This window comes from Toxorhynchites rutilus, chromosome 3, assembly GCF_029784135.1.
Source record: "Toxorhynchites rutilus septentrionalis strain SRP chromosome 3, ASM2978413v1, whole genome shotgun sequence".
Taxonomy (NCBI): Eukaryota; Metazoa; Arthropoda; class Insecta; order Diptera; family Culicidae; genus Toxorhynchites; species Toxorhynchites rutilus.
Window position 1 is genome coordinate 171,954,030 of NC_073746.1, and position 16,492 is coordinate 171,970,521.

The 16,492-nt window shown below is 36.8% G+C and overlaps 2 protein-coding genes across 3 annotated transcripts in view; one reads left to right on the top strand and one right to left on the bottom strand.

The window, feature by feature from the left end:
- The window catches only part of LOC129778281 (aquaporin AQPAe.a), a 158,946-nt gene extending 150,452 nt beyond the window's left edge, over positions 1 to 8,494 (bottom strand). Inside the window, exons 1-2 of one of the 2 annotated variants that reach the window (XM_055785083.1) lie at positions 8,120 to 8,241; positions 7,803 to 8,063 (exon numbers count right to left, since the gene is read on the bottom strand). The gene's annotated coding sequence lies outside the window, so the exon portion shown is untranslated. Of the gene's footprint in view, positions 1 to 7,802; positions 8,064 to 8,119; positions 8,242 to 8,306 lie in introns of those variants that run through there. The other variant, XM_055785084.1, reaches the window with a different exon arrangement.
- The window catches only part of LOC129778279 (aquaporin AQPAe.a), a 282,805-nt gene that overhangs the window by 164,233 nt on the left and 102,080 nt on the right, over positions 1 to 16,492 (top strand). The window lies entirely within an intron of this gene.

The window sequence follows — 16,492 nt, forward strand, 5'->3', positions numbered from 1 at the left end:
AGCGTTTTTTCCGTGATGCAATTTGATGTGACACACCCTTTATTAGAGTTGCTGTTAATAAAAAGAAAAAAAGTATTTTTGACTAGCTAGTGCAAAGTGTTCTTAAAAAATATAGAGGATTGTTCCCAAGAAAAGACTGCGTTGTTGACGTAGGACTAAGGAATTGTTTAATTCAATTTGCTTGTTTACCACTTCGGCTGGAGAAGGGGTAATAAGGCCATGTGCCATGTCGTCTTGAGATTCCGTTTAGATTGGTCGGGTGAACACCAGGGCTTCTTTATATCCGGCTTTTTGGAAACAATCAATGATTGCGAAACAAAGAGGCGTCAGTTGACATTGTGACATTCCTCGCTAAGAACTGCTACACGATTCTTGAAACAATTCGAACGTGTTTAAACTTTGTGATTACTACAGGAATTTTAGGCAGTTCTGACGGCACAATTGAAAGACATAGGAGTTAAAGAACCCCTGAAAATGTAGAACGAGTAAGAGTTTTTATTGACAGGCATTGAGACGGTCTGCGTGCGAATATGTTGTTGCTACGCACCTAAGGGAGGTTTTAAACAAGCATAACTTTCTTTTACGGGTGCCTACAAATCCAATGTACTATATTTACACTCTTCAAATGTTACAGTATACAGTTTTGAACTATTTAAGCATCTGAGCGGTTCTGTCTGCACCCCTAAAATCGTGTAGGGGAAGTGGGGGCAAAGTGGTCAAGCAGGTGGTAGTATAACTATTAACTATTGAAAAAAGTATTTATAGAAACCTTATGTTTGAAGAATTTAATGAATTTTGAGTCACCCTGTACTTGAGTAGAGCTGTCGCATGTCGAAATATAAATAAAAACAGAAATTGCTCTCTCGATAACCATTCGGCCGTAGTTCAGTTCGCATGGTATCTAAGGAATTTCACGTGAAATTTAGTTCATTCAATCTGATATGTTGGACAAATCATCAGATTCAGCATGATATGTGCGAATGACCACTTTGCCCCCACTAGGTGACCACTTTACCTCCAAGCAAAAAAAAAATCGATTTTTCACCTTTTTTTCTAATGATGAAAAATGTGCTATTTTGAATTTTTATAGTAAAAGCTGTATACTATCTTGAACAACAATGAGTTGAACTATAATATTCTTAGAAAAACGGGAATTTCAGCGGTATGTGGACGCTGGAAATGAATATATTCCTTAGGGTAATCACTATGCTCCCACTTCCCCTACACTGCACAATGGTCCAGGAGGTGCATTTAAGTGGAAATTAGCATCTAGAGCTTGACAGATATTCTCTAGACGAAAACTGTCTTCGACAAATTTGTTGAATATGAGAAAGCGCTTATTTTAGTGTTGTCAAAAATAGGGTGACCAACATTTACGATGAAATAAAAATTCTAACTTTCTTATCTTCATAGATAGAGGTAGACATAGTTGTACAATATTGTAGTCCCAGTTATTTAAGAAAACCTTTTAGAACAAAGTTTTTTCCTATCTCTTGAAATAACCGGTAAAGCTTTTTTTTCTGAGTTGCGTTAGGGTCACCATAAAAACTGTTTTTTTGATCTAACTTTTATATTGCAAATTTTAAATGCAAATTGTCTTCAGAAGACTTTTAGAGATTTTTTGAAGTATAGGTTGAAATAGTTAGTTAGAGCAAAAATCCGTTTTTTTCATGGTGTCCGTTTATAATAACATCGAAGTCATAACGTCATAATAAGCGGACGTCAAAACACAAAATAACCCGTTTGTTTTGTAAGAACAACCCGTCTTTTATGTAAATATGTACTTATGCATGTCAAGGAGTCATTATATCATTATATTATATTTTACAAAGAATTTTATGTGAAAACCAAACTTCGTTATGTAATAACGTAATAATAGACGGCAGATCAATATAAGCGGAGTCATAATAAACGGATTCCACTGTACTTTCCTCATTTGGTGATTAAAGATTCAATGTATGGAAGACGAATTCTAAGAAATTCTTAATACTGATTTCTTTACAATTCACTGTAGTGAAACTGTAGGTTTGAGGAAAAAAAACGATCAAAATTCCCTCCAAAATTCTCTCAATGGCACAAACTTCAACTCTATGGTCATCATAAAAATATATTGAACAGTTTTCGACAAGAAAACAAACAAGTATGAATAAATTGAAAAGAAAAATGAGTCTGCCTATAAAAAAATTTGCTTATGTTTGCCCAAAAATCGGCACGAACTTTTCGGACAACCCAATATGAGCAATCCTGATATCTCTCTGATTTTTATTTTCATCTTTCTGATTTTTTCAAATTATAGTTGGCAACCCTGGCCACGAGTGTGCTTCGTTTTTGTAGGTTAAAAGGGTTAAGTGTACATATACATACAGGAGATATGATTAATTAGATAAAAAAGTGAAGCAATTGATCCTTACTAGTTGCGAGTTGTTGTATGTTAATATTTTCAGAAATGGAAAACAAATTTCTAGAATGGAATTCGTGAAGCTTACTGATTTTGTTGAGCTTGGGTAGACTGCACACTTCGTGGTTTCTCTCCGTGATTGACCTGAACCAGCGAAATTGCACGAAGAAAACACTGAATTCGTAAAGTATACTGATTATATTTTGTGTTTACCTTGTAGTACCGCAACTGTTGATAGGATTTTCAATGACCAATGACTCAAAGACCAATATTTGGACAGTAATGATATTCATTCAAGATTCACTTCAATCCACATTATCATTATTCTTCAACCCTTCACAATAATTTCCAATGTCATTACTGCCCTACAGTATTGTTATCGTCTTTAGTTTAACAGGTATGCTTTTTATATCTTACACCATCTTACACCAAAATTACATTGTCATTACTTTCCTAAAGTACTGTTATGGTCTCTAATTTAACAGGTATCCTTGAATATTAATATATTACGCCAAGATTACGCACAGAAATGGAAATAGTTTGCATAATTACGATGTTATTGCACAAAATATTTAGCTGCTTATTCACTATTACTAATACGTGGATCTTAATAGCATACCAGTGTAACCGGATATGTACAATGATTCACGACAAAGAAGCCGATTTTGAAAGCTTGTAGGAGCAACTCTAGCACTCATATCCACAAATTAACACGTTTTCGAAATGAAAATTATCTTTTCTGTATAATTGTTTTTGTTCTGTATTATAGTGATTTTCAACACTTTTGGCTGGTTCGTCACTTTTTCTTCCTTTTTTTTTTTGGAAGAATATCGGGAGTGAGAATTGAACTCGTGATCTTGAGCGTGAGAGGTATGGATGTTACCACTACGCCACATCGCCTCCACTTTTCTGTATCAATTAAATATTCTGATTAATAGTTTGAAAAGTTTTCTTCAAGCAGTGAAAAAGTCTTGAACGAAAATTATTTGATGGGTTTTAATTATAACTCAAAAAAATTGTTTTATCCTTATAATGTCCTTCAGAAATGGTTGAAAAATGTTTAGAATAGCATGTTTTGAGAATTTAAAAAACCATAAGTTGTTATTAGAAAAATAAACTCAGCGCACCTTAATTCATCCAAGGCGCCTAGAAGTATATCCTAAGGTGGGCCAACTTGCTAAAACCACTCTTCAGCCATCTTGGAAGTCTACTGTGTTTTGTTTGTAAACAAAACACAATACGCTTGTGCCCAAGCTCGCTCGTGATCAGTCTGTCTATTTCACGCTTCAAGCAAATAATTCCCCTTCCGCTTTCTTCCGTACTGTTTCCATATACCGCTACCCTAACCAACTTAGTGACGAAACGGCCACACCTTAGGATATATTTCTAGGCGCCTTGACTTTATCCACCGTTATTAAGAATAAAATGAACGACGATGAAATGTCCGTGAAAATAGCCTGCTTCCAGGAGGATGCCCCAGGCAAGTTCAGGTTCGTTTCGCTGAAAAATTATAAAGGGTTGTGCACAAACATGACCGCATTGTTGACATAGGACTACGAAATTGTTTCAGTCGTTTCGCTTGATATAACATCGCGCTCCCGAGGCCGAATGGTTGGTTTTACAGATTGTTCGGGTTCGGGTTCGATTCCCGTTTCGTCCGGGGGATTTTAATCAAAGAAATGTCATCCAACTGGCACTGTGGTCAAGGTTGCTGCTAAGAATACATTTAAGGCGTGTTATTAGATAATAAAAATTTCTGCGCTGAGACGACGAAGTTCCTCCGGAACGTTAGTGTCATTGAAAAAGAACTTCGGATATTCAGAATGAAACGAAATATGAGAATTAACTCTTCAATAGAAAGTTCGTTCTGGTCAATAACTAAAATCAACCGTAGATATTACAACAATAACGCGAGAAACTAGGTATTCCTTTCTAGATTCCTACAGAAATAAGCCACACATAAGAACCGATATTGATACAGAACACAACAGAAGGTTTACTGCGTTTTGCCTTATATGATTATTTAAACATGGTTAAAAATTGAGCCATGAATCCTCTATTACAATCACTAGGGGAAACAAATTTCACGAATGTTCTGCCCTAAACCGCAGGTGTTTCCAAACAAACTAGAAAACAAGCATGCCACTTTTTTTTGAGAGCTGCGTCAGTTGCAAATTTTCTTGCAACGCAAACCAACAAGCATCAAACAGGCGTCCAACATAACGCCAAAAAATATAACGGCATGTTGAATACAGAAAAATAGCTGACGTAACTTTGTTTGTGTAACGCACTTAGATAAAACGTTCCGTGCAACGAAAGCACACCACTACATCCTCAACTAAACAGGTGTCTAACAAGACTAACACACATCTCACCATTTTGCAATGGTCACAAAATAAACTCTTTTTTCATATTATAAGCCTTGAAAAAGTCTGATAGTTTGGTAAGATGTATGAGAAATTAAATCCCACATAACGTTCCAGCGCGTAATGTTGCCACATTGAGCAGGATGACGTTGGGCCAGCCAAATGATGCCATGCATAATGTAGTACCTTGTCGTGATATCGGTTCGATGTGTTGTTTGGCACTGAGACAGGACCGAGTGAGTTATCCGCTCGCGTCCACAGCTCGAGGGAAAACGAAGCCTTTGCTATGATGCGAAACAAACAGAGCAAGCGATGTTCGCTGATTTGAGTGTTGGATGAGACTAAAAAGCGAAGTGCACTATTTCTAGTCAAGCAACAGCGTAGGGTAGTTTTTTGTTTATTTTAATGCGATTTGCACAAATTTCGTTATACGTGAAGAGGGGAGGGGGGTCGAAGTTGCATTACTTTTTGTTTATTAGAGATAGGAATTGTGATACGTAAAGAGGGGAGGGGTCCAAAATCATGGTAGTCTTCTGTCATTGTTAATATTATCATGGTTAGTTGTTCGTTATTGAGTAGGTTAACACAGAAATGCACAAAACAAATGTATGTGAAAATGGGAATGTTTCCAATTTTAGTCAGTTGGAACGATATTCGAGGATTTCGTTACGAACGAGATGGAAGATGTACAAGCAAGTATGCCCGATAAACATATTCTACCGTTTATGAATCCATGGATCCAGTCCCTGGCAAAAAAAAAATTCTTTCGTTTGCTTAGTCTGTTCAAATACGACCTTGCAGAAGTCATTTCCTCAGTGGCATTCGTTTGTTGTTACATGCTCCGAATCATGACACAAACGAGGACGAGAGAACTCTGCACATGATACGTAAGTATGCGAACCAAAATGTCATGATCGCTTTCGGTGCTGATAGTTTGTGCTCGTTTTTGCTATATAAATAGCATGAACTTCAAACAACGGATTTGGCTTTGGGTCGATGCTGATTGATATCCGCGGTGTCCCCACGATTCTCTCCGCTTTAGATCGGTACCTTCTCGAGAGATAACGATTGTCTCGGAAACTTTCTTTTTTCTTAAGTTTGAGGTAAGTAGTATTAAGTAGAATTCAGAATGTATTGGTTTACATAGATTGACGACAAATAAATAATTAATAAATCAGATCTCTTGCAGATGAAAAAAAAATTATATTTTTTTCCGTAAAAAGATACATGGCACTTGGTAGTCCAACGCTTTGGATTATACTGTCTGAACATATGCTAGAGCCGTGTCCGGGACAAATCGCAGAGGAAATAAACGGACGGAAATAGCCGCAGAGAAAAAAATTACAATGTCATAAAAGCTCACTGGAAATATGTTCTCCTCTTAGGTATAAATTTCCCGATTAGCTTGAAACATAGGAGACGATTCTTTGTTTAGGTCCGACCGAGCGTTATCGAGCATCGGACTTTTGCCCGGTTAATTTTTGTTTTAAAATATATCATTCATTGCAGTTCAAAACTATTGTACCATGGTCTAGAGAAATGTCCACACAAAAATTATGTTTGATGAAAACAATATTTTCCCAAATCGTATCGATTCCCCAAAACTTTATTGATACCTATCTCTAGTCTATGCCCCGGTAATGCAAGGTAGTAATCGGTAAGAAAGGATTCCCTATGAAATAATAAGAGTCATATAGAATTTGAGGCACAATATGTGTGAATCCATTTGTTTTGTCCAGGGCGAAGATGAAATTCTCTTTGGTGTATACAAATACTAAATTTTATTCCCAAGCAAACCAAACTGACACTGTGTCCAAATACTTGCATTTAACTTTCTTCTGATTAACTTATCTCGCCAATCTCTTTTGATTAACTCGCTAAAGTTCGAAGAAATTTTAAATTATATTTAATTGTTTTTTCACTGTAGAAATTCAAGGTTGTAAATTGAATGGATTAAATTATTCGCTGCTACATGTGAATTTCAGACGATATATGGTTACTACAAAATGAAGAAAAACGAATTGTGATCACTGGTGATTTTAAGCCACAAGATTCAGACAAAACATTGTTGATCACATCACAATTGCAAGGACAACATCGACTACTATTTAATAAATTTTCAATTATTTTGTTGATTTGAATTGGTTGAAATTCTACCTTCAATTTAAATTAAATTCAATTTAAAGTCTGAAACAATGCAATGTCAAGAAAACGGTATCTTCCAGCTTTCACTTCCTTTTTTCCAACTGGTCAACGACTCATCGCCCGCATTGCAGTTGAACAGCGTGAAAGCTTGAAATTGAAATAAAAACACAAAATTTGTTCAAATGTTCACCGAAAAAGAACACGATTTATATCAATTATCTGCCGCATATCCTAACAAGCATTATAGTCTACACATTAGCTATCGACCGGAATTGTAAAACTCTAATGTGATCACTATCTCCGCAATCTCAACACGACACAATGCTTTCGAAGCATTTGCGCCAACCATCACGAAATCGTCTTCGTCCGGTCACTTCTACGATAACAATCAATGGGAAAGGCATGTACCTCACACGATTACAAAACCCCTTAAACATGACACACAAAACTGAAACATCAAAACGTCATCCTGAAAGAATTGATCACTTCTTTAATGTTCTCGATACCGCCATGACACCATGGTACCATCGAGTTCAAGTCTACGCCGCCAACGCTCTTCCGCTCGAAGAAGAATCGAACACGATGTGTTCCCACAGCTGACTCTGGAATACCACACCAAACACCTGAATATCAGATAAACGGTGCTCAAAGCGATGAACAATGCCACCTTTCACTGAACACTTCTTTGAACAGCGTTATCACTCGTTGGCAGCTAGTAGCAGCACAATTCTATCACTTTAATTGGTATTAGGGAATCTTAAAATAAAACCCACATATCATGTTCTTCGCTTATCGTTATCGCAGGATGAGTTTCATGAGATGCTATCGGAATATACGTGTGCACATTTACTTGATCCGTGAAATTCTTCGGTTAGATGTTAGTACACAATCACCTTTTCCAGCTGGTCGACGAGTTGTTTCCAGCTTCGAGTTTCGAACACGTGTTCCCTCCTCAACGAGACGTCCGACGATGCCGCCACTCTTCCAATAATCGAACAATAAACACTTTTCAATAGTTACAATTTCGTACGCCCGTATTATCGATAATTTCACCGTAACCCACTGTTTTGGTCACTGCGCCAAAACAAATTAATTTTCGTATTATACAAACGAAATCAAGGAACGGTCAAGTGCGAGAAATCCGCGAGTAGAGCCTGCAACAACCAACGTTTAAATGACAAATATCTGTAACGTACGAAACCAAATATACCTCAGGGGGTTAGTTCGCAACTATCGAGAGTCTCTCGCGCGCGCACACCGGACTCACCTGGTGCAGAGTAACTCTATAGTGCGGGCTGCTGTTGGGATGAATGCTTATTACAGCAGCGTGTGTGTATGGGTGCGTGTTTGTGTTTTTATTTTTCTGATTGGCGCGCATAAGTTTTATGCTCACTCACCGACTAATGCTGCGACATGCAATCTCTGGCGGTTATCATGCGACTCGAGCCCTCAGAAAAGGTACGCTTTTCGCGGCTATCGATTACCGCGAATTTCCACTCACCACCCACGAAACACACGGCATCTTTGCGTCTTCGAATGACCACGATGCTCATGCTCTCGCTTTGCTCCGATAGTTGTGTTTATCATGCTGCTGCTGCTGCTATCTGTAGAAGAGTTTTATTGGGTGGGTTAATATAACTCCGCCTTTTCGTTGAAAATAAAACACTTTAGCATGTTTAGAAAATGTAAACATTGTCTATTTAAATCATGCGACTATAATATACAACATTTTGGAAAACTCTAGGGCTCCTTGTGTGAAGAAGTCTAGGTCTTTTGAAATCAACCAATCAACGAGACATGATTTCCACGCTTTCGTAAGAAGTAAATCGATGATAAGATCTGACTACATCGTTACTGTAATTTGTAGATAAGTGAACGAAGATTTCAACTCTATCAAAATCAGGACTTGCATCGGCTCCTTACAATTGAATTTGAAAGTATTGCTTGTTACATATATTAGAAAAATAGAGCTCTCAATTTAAAAATCGAAATTAACCTAATTAATTTGTTAAATACTGTCAATGTCCCAAATGGCGAGGTTTATTACGCGGTGTTTTCGATAGAAAGGAGCGAGTTTGAATCGAGATACCAAGCTAAAATTCTTCACACATATCGTGTGGCTCTCTTCTTCCATCAGTTAAATGCAGACTTTAGAGAGACTGAGGATCACACCCAATATTTCTATCCGATTCGATTTCAACCTTTGCCGTCTTGACCGCGTTTCAGTTTTGCAAACTGTTAAGTTGATTTGTTGACGTAGTTTTTCGGGAACATATTAGGGGTACAAATTGAAAAACGATAATCGCATCGTGAAAAATGTCCATTTTCAAACGTGATTGGGTGAATGGATTGATGAGATTTTTCGTCAATCGATTTCGACACTCCATAACAATGTTTTACATTGAATAAAATACTAGGGTAAGTGTACCAATTATGGAGGACATATGTCACCGACTTGCAAAAATTGGCGAATAAATACTCTATTTTAGTTGAAAAATATACAAAAGTATACTTTTTCTAGCAGTTTGAACTCTGTTTTTCAAGATTCCCACTGATATTTCGATGATTAATTGACTGAATTGTATGAAAAACATGTTTGCAAAGGCCACTTCCATGTACCCATTATGGTAATAGTGTTGCTGTAGTTTCGTAAGAAGTGTACCTATTATGATAATAGTCGGTGTCACATGGAAAATTAACACTTTTTCCATGTGACACCGACGGATTCAAATAATCTATATAAATAAAAATTTACGGCAAAATCTGTTGGTAAAAGCAAAACCCGAAGAAGGGATGGTCCGATTTTTGCCTCCTGTATTTTGTTGTATTCGTCTCTTCACGTAGAACAATATAGTGGAGAGAAAAATCGGAAAATTTTCGGAAAATCCTGAAGGAAGGTCGGAAAATTCGGAAAATTGAATTCCCACATGTTCGAAAATTACATCATAATAAGCGTTGTTAGTCCATTCGATATTTGCGCTATCGAAATTGATCTTTGTTCGTAAGTGGAAATGGATTTTCAGGCGAAATAACTCATTTCCATATATAAACAAAAATGGAAGGCCAAATGTGTTGGTGTGCCCTAAACCCGAGGAAGGAATGGTCCGTTTTGAGCTGTCTTTATTTTGTAATATTCTCTGTATCAAACATGTATTCTATGCAACGGAGAAACATGTTATTTCCAAATGCTTGAAGAATCTTGAACGAGAATTGTGTCTTAAAATTATTTTCTATTATAAGGACGAATTTTTGTAGAAGTACTAGACAATTTATAGTAAAAGGAAATTGTAAAGGGTCAAAAGGTAATCAATCAATGAAGAGTTCAGTGATTGGACTCACTAACGTTCACTTAATAAGAAAACGTGGATGTCGGGTCAGCTAGAACTTCAATAACAATTTTTCAATGAAACCATGCTTCTAAATCTTGTTCCCAATATGCAATACTATGTCGTTGATTCTTCACTCGACAAAAATTATGGGAGCGCGAAGTCGAAGTTTTTAAGTGATTTTAGAAACGCTGTAACTTTGTGAAAAACCAAGGCATGAAGATGGGATACACATCATTTTAAAGCTTCAAGTTTTTGAAGTTTGAATGCTTCTACCTTTTTGTATGTAGGTGTAGTGGATAACAATATTGGAAAGAAAGAAAATCGATTTTTCTGTTATTTTAAAGATTTTGTGGATAAACACAGTGTTTCAATAACCAAGTCAATAGTGAATCCAATCAACCTTATCAATCAGTATTATTTGATTCCAAGAACGCTCTTGTAGGTCATTTTACTACAGGAAAAAATTTTGATAGAATGAAAAATGTCTCTTTTTCTAATGAATACTTTTTTAATAATGCGATTATTCCCAAATCAGAAGGCAGTTTTGAAAATTTCAATAAATTCTGTACAAAACTCATTATTTATTATTCAATATTCGTCAATTTTTCCCAATTTTTTGCTTTGGATTTGATCGATTCTTTTGATTGACTTACTCTTACGATAACCAAGGTCTTCCAGACAGATGTTGTGCCACATAATTTAAATATGCAAAGAACATCAACCAATTACTTGTGTTCAAAATGAAAAATTAAGAACTTCCGAGATTATAATGTGAGAGAGAGTACACTTAATTAACTACAAATAAAAAAAATAACAAGTATTACATGTTCCGGTTATGATTTATCTTCTGTTGATGAGAAATTATTGTTTTTTTTTTTAATATCCGGTATCCGGCCGGATACCAAATATTGACCGGATAGGCAGAATACCGAATATGCGTCTCATCCTTAAGGCGCGTCCACATTATGCCGAATGATGCCGATCAGCCTGTAACAGGCAGCATATTCGATACGTTATGTAATGTGGACGCCACATCGGGTGCACGAAGCCGAAGCCCCATCGGATGTAGAAAGCCGTCACGAACACACGAAGCACAATGTCGTCAACGCTAATTTACTTCGTTTTGTTTTGGTTCGACTTTCTCGAACCGGACCCACTTGTTTCGTTGGGTTCGGTTTGTTTCGAGTCGGTTTTCGGCACGTCGGCAAGCCCGGGCGGTACGTTCACATTTAGTCGGCTTTACCGGGCGGCCAAGGCCGATTGGCGTAATGTGGACGCGTCTTAAGATTCAATTTTCAACAGAGTGAATCAAACGAATATACTTCAGTCGGACACGCATAGTGCTATTTCACAACACTACTGAGCGTTTAAAAGCGCCCTATGATATGCATTTGCACAGCGTGAAAACGTGAGTAACAACCATAATGGCATAATAAGCATAACATAACAACGTACAACCATAATAGGATCATAGCAGATCTGCTTTTCAACTTTGCAGCGATTACCTACAACCATAATAGGAACAAGGCAGCTTTCGATATTGCGATAATTGGCACGTAGATGGAAAATTGTACCAGTTATGGTAATACAAAAATACATGTTTATTTCGATAAAATCGTATAAATTGATCGAATCACAACATCAGGAAGGTTGTATGCTTTAAATGTGTAGAACTGAAAGAGAGAGTAAAAACAGCTAAGGCTAAAGGAGAAATGATCCATCATGACTAAAAGTAGATTACACAAAAAGCGAGATTAAAACTTTTTTTTCTAAAGAAAAAGGGGACGTATTACTCAATTTGAGCTTTGACTGAATTTTGCTCTGCCAAAAATCCCGGATCAACTGTATGTAGTAGGCAGTTGTACCTATATATTTTTACGAATGTTCAGAGGCATAGAAAGGGCTCATTGGCGAACTGCCCCCAATCAACTGAAAAAGGTGGAAGTCGTTTTCCCCATTCCCATACATTCATTCATCCCTCCACATCGTGTGTTTGTTCAAATTGTGAAGAAATTGAGCAACATGGAGTCCCTCGTTCAGCCTTCAGAGTTCAACGGCATTCTTTCGGAAGATGAAACGATGCTCAAGCCGGGAAGAGACTGCACTAATATGGATTATAAGAGTGCCAGCAATACATTTCTTAAATCCCTGCACAATGGCACTACAAATTTAGCCCTACAAAGAGAATTTGCACAACCAAGCATAATAAGAAGGGGAGGTTTTATACATAACGGAGGTTGGAGCGAGAAACTCTTTTGTGTAGACTAAGAGATTATTGCGCAGTAAGCTAACGAGATTTTTGCTTCAATCGATTTGGGCACTCCATAATAAGTTGGGGGCATTTTTGTATTGCAAGTGAGGTGGGTGATACGATTCATTCTAGCAAATAAAATATAACATATTTCATAACACAAACAAATATGAAATATGAGGCAACGACGATGAAAACATAGCAAAAGATTCTCACCTCACGAATAATTTCATGTCATGGATCTCAGTATATCGGAAGATATATGTATCAATGTTCTGAAACATGCCAACTTTTCACCAACGAAGAATATGATATGAATCCTGCGCTGGCGAAAAGCTTCAGACTATCAATTGTACCCAAAACATGATGCTGTAAACAAGCGAGAGAAGTAAACATTCGTGAATGAAAAACGTTGAGAGCGCAAAACGCAGCATGCAAGAGAACTCACGGCATTAGTTAGTATGCTTAGCATGGAACCTACAGCGGCGCCGAAAACCGGCTGCGAAACCACAGATTCGTGAGTGCTTGCAATCCAAGAAACGAGTTCCGAACGTGTCACATCGCAGATCTCACGACTCACGAGAGAACGCAAGCTACACAACGGACATAGCGCGCTGGACATTGTCGGAAGCAAAGATAAAAACAAACCAAAGGGTGGTATCGCCAAAGTTTCCGACTTGCGTGACTGCATTCAATTTCAACTCGCTAACGTGAAAACACCAACGACCAACAGTGATGATAATGCCGAAAACAACGGACGCAATGTTTTCGTTTGATATGTTCAATTTATTATTTTTCCGGTGTGAAGTACTGCGAATAATTTCATCATACGAACACTTCATCAACCAAGCTGATTGATTATTTACTAATAATTTCGAAGAGTTGTAACAGAAAATCTTGACACCAAGTTAGCATCTCAAGCGGCGTTGCTAACATAAAATTGAAAAATGATTGCCGCTTACGTACAACCTATTTCCTGTACTAAAATGCACACCCACACAATTTTCATAGAGTGAAATACAAAAATGATTGCATTTAATTATACTCACGGATTACATTTATTTTATTACCTTTTCACTTTCCCTCAACGCCATCCGCATAGCGACATATATTTTAAATTACTACATTCATTTTGCGATATATTCATTTTATAGAACGATATACTCACTCGTACTTTGAATATTGTGAAAAAAAAATCTAAGAGTTCATGAATATTCCAATCGATATCAATTGATTACACAGTTTGAAATACTAATTCCGTTTATGGATGTGCTGGACCTTATCAGAATAATTTCAGGCATTTGGATATTTGTGGTCTTCTCTAGGTACAGTTACGCTTGTGAGCTGCATCTAGAAGCGTCCAAAAATCATTCTGTATCGTCTGGCCATATCTTCAATATCCTAGTGGAATCGTTCACCTGAAAGCAAAGGTTATCCGAGTTTCTTTTTGTAGCCAGAATCTTTTCCATTGTACAAACATTTCTCTATGACCACAATTACACACCATCCTTATTTTTGAGGATACCTCATTGTATCATCTATGAATTATTACTACTCGGGTCGGTCAAACGAACCTCCCGCAACACCTCAGTCCCTGGTCTGACAAGATCGAGTTTGAGACCAATCGCTCGCAGGGTTGGCTCTTCAGGGAAAAGCTTTCCAAGCTCGGATGGTAGAGTGTAAGTGAAAGTGATATATAAACAGATTTTTTTAAATAATTGTAAATCTCGACGTGCCACGCAATTTTAAGACAGTTGGCATCAAAAAATTATTTTTTGAAAATTGTTAAACCTCTCCGTTCTCTCATTCCAGCTTCTATGTGAATGTGTACATGTCACTTAACCTAATACCTAAAGGTGGTCGTACACTGTTTGACCTAAGGTCAAATATTCGACAGTTTTTGACAGAAAAAATTCGGTTAAAATTTAGTACAAATTTAATGTTTGACAAAAATATTTTACAACCATAATTACCTATTTGTTTTTGTCAAAAGTTTGACGTAAAAACTATTAGGCCAAATATAGTCATTTGGAGTGAATGCCAAACACGCTTCTCAAATAGTATACTACTTGTCGAGTCGGATACTATTTTGTATGCGTCCGCTGTAACAATTGTGTAAGTATTTTATGGCACATTTTTCTACACACCTAATACAAACATTACAAACATGACGAATAAACAACTAATACAATAATACAAGAAAACAATGAATACAAGCGGTAACAGAGTTTTTCAATAATTGGTTCGACGAACATACCATTCTTCGTTTTGCCAACTGAAGTGCCTGGAAACTTGCTGACCAAATATTTGAAGCATTCTCCATCTCCAGAAAATTGTTCAACAATTTGATTCAAGTTTCTGTCAACAGTGAGTATTCTCGGTTGTCAGCTCTTCTTAGTCCAATTATAATTTTTGTTTTCGGCTGTCTAATGAACGTGTTTGAGTGTTTGAAAAAACAAATTAAACTTGGCTGAAAACAATATTTCTACTGGATCGAGAGAGAGAGAGAGAGAGAGAGAGAGGGAGAGAGCTGAAATGCCAATTTGAATAACCTATTCTAAACTCTCGTCCTTGAGAAAGGAAGCCTCGCTGCCACTGAATAAATACTGACAGACATTTCATCATGCCTAAAATTCAGAACGTCATCGAAACCCGACTCTCTGTTGTTCCTCGATTACACTTTTCATTGAATGCGCTTCAGAGCAGTTCCACACCAAATGTGATCAAATTGAGTGACCCGAAGTGGCTCAAATTTAGCATACACATTTGGCTTATGATAATGGTTAAGCAAAGATTATTTAAAGCAATAGTAACACGATTCCAGTCCTTCTGGTTATCTGAAACAAAAAAATCGAACAGATTCTGAATCAGTAAAGATGTCGCTATGGCATGAACCTCGGACAAGTCAAAAACATGGGTTTTAACAAAATGGCGGCCGTTTGAAAACAAAAATGCTGTTTAAAACGTTTTTTTGCGTTTACCGATTTTTTAAAAATAGTAAAATTAAAAAGTTATAATTTTTTATTGGTTCATGCGATAGAGAGATGTATGCAGATTATTTTCATATAAATTTGACATAAATCGGTTCAGTAGAACTTGAGATATCGTGTACGCCAGTTAGAAAAAAACTAGTTCCGAGAGAAACGCGTTTGAAGTTCATTGTGATGGCCGTAACAGGTTAGATACCACATCACTAAGATGGCTCTAACTAGGTAAATAATAGGATTTTCGATAAGTCCTTTCTAGAGTATATTCTTGAATGCCTAAACTACAGAAATATGGTAAAAAAAAATTTCGATTTTTTCAGATTTCTAGACTAGAATACCCCCTTAAAACCTTCGGTTGTATAGAAAAACTGCCCAATAGCAAGTTGTCAGGAACAAACTTAGTAAAAAATAAATACTGAGAGAAAATTAAAAATAAGATAGCTCAAAACTCATTTATCAGGGTTTCCTTCATTTTGTTCTGTTCAAAAATTAGATGTAATAACATAGTTGATAAAAATATTGATTATATTCTAATAATTCTGAGTTCATGACCGTATCACAATGCATCCACCATAATCGTGTTCTAGAATACCATTGTGCCAGCAGAAGGCTTGCACAACCCTTACCGTCTTAGAGTACAACTACATGGATAACACATGCACTCCGATTACACCAATTGTCCAATCACCGAAACAGATCTAGATCGAATGTATAGAAAAAGGTTTCAATGCATTCACAAGGTATGTTTAGTAGAATACCACTGTTACGTAAATCTTGAAACATTTATATATCGATGAAATGTTAAGTTTATGGATCTTTGAGATTAAACCCTATTTGACATTATCTCTCGATGCATTGGGAAAGAGCATACACTATGATTAGAAAGTATCAGGATTTTTTATTTAAACGTACCATATATGCAGGGATCGGTTGCTGGTACGACGAGGGAACTAAAGGCCATTCCTTCGTCAGCGTACCAGCGATGCATGGAGGACTTGGTCAAGCATTGGCACATG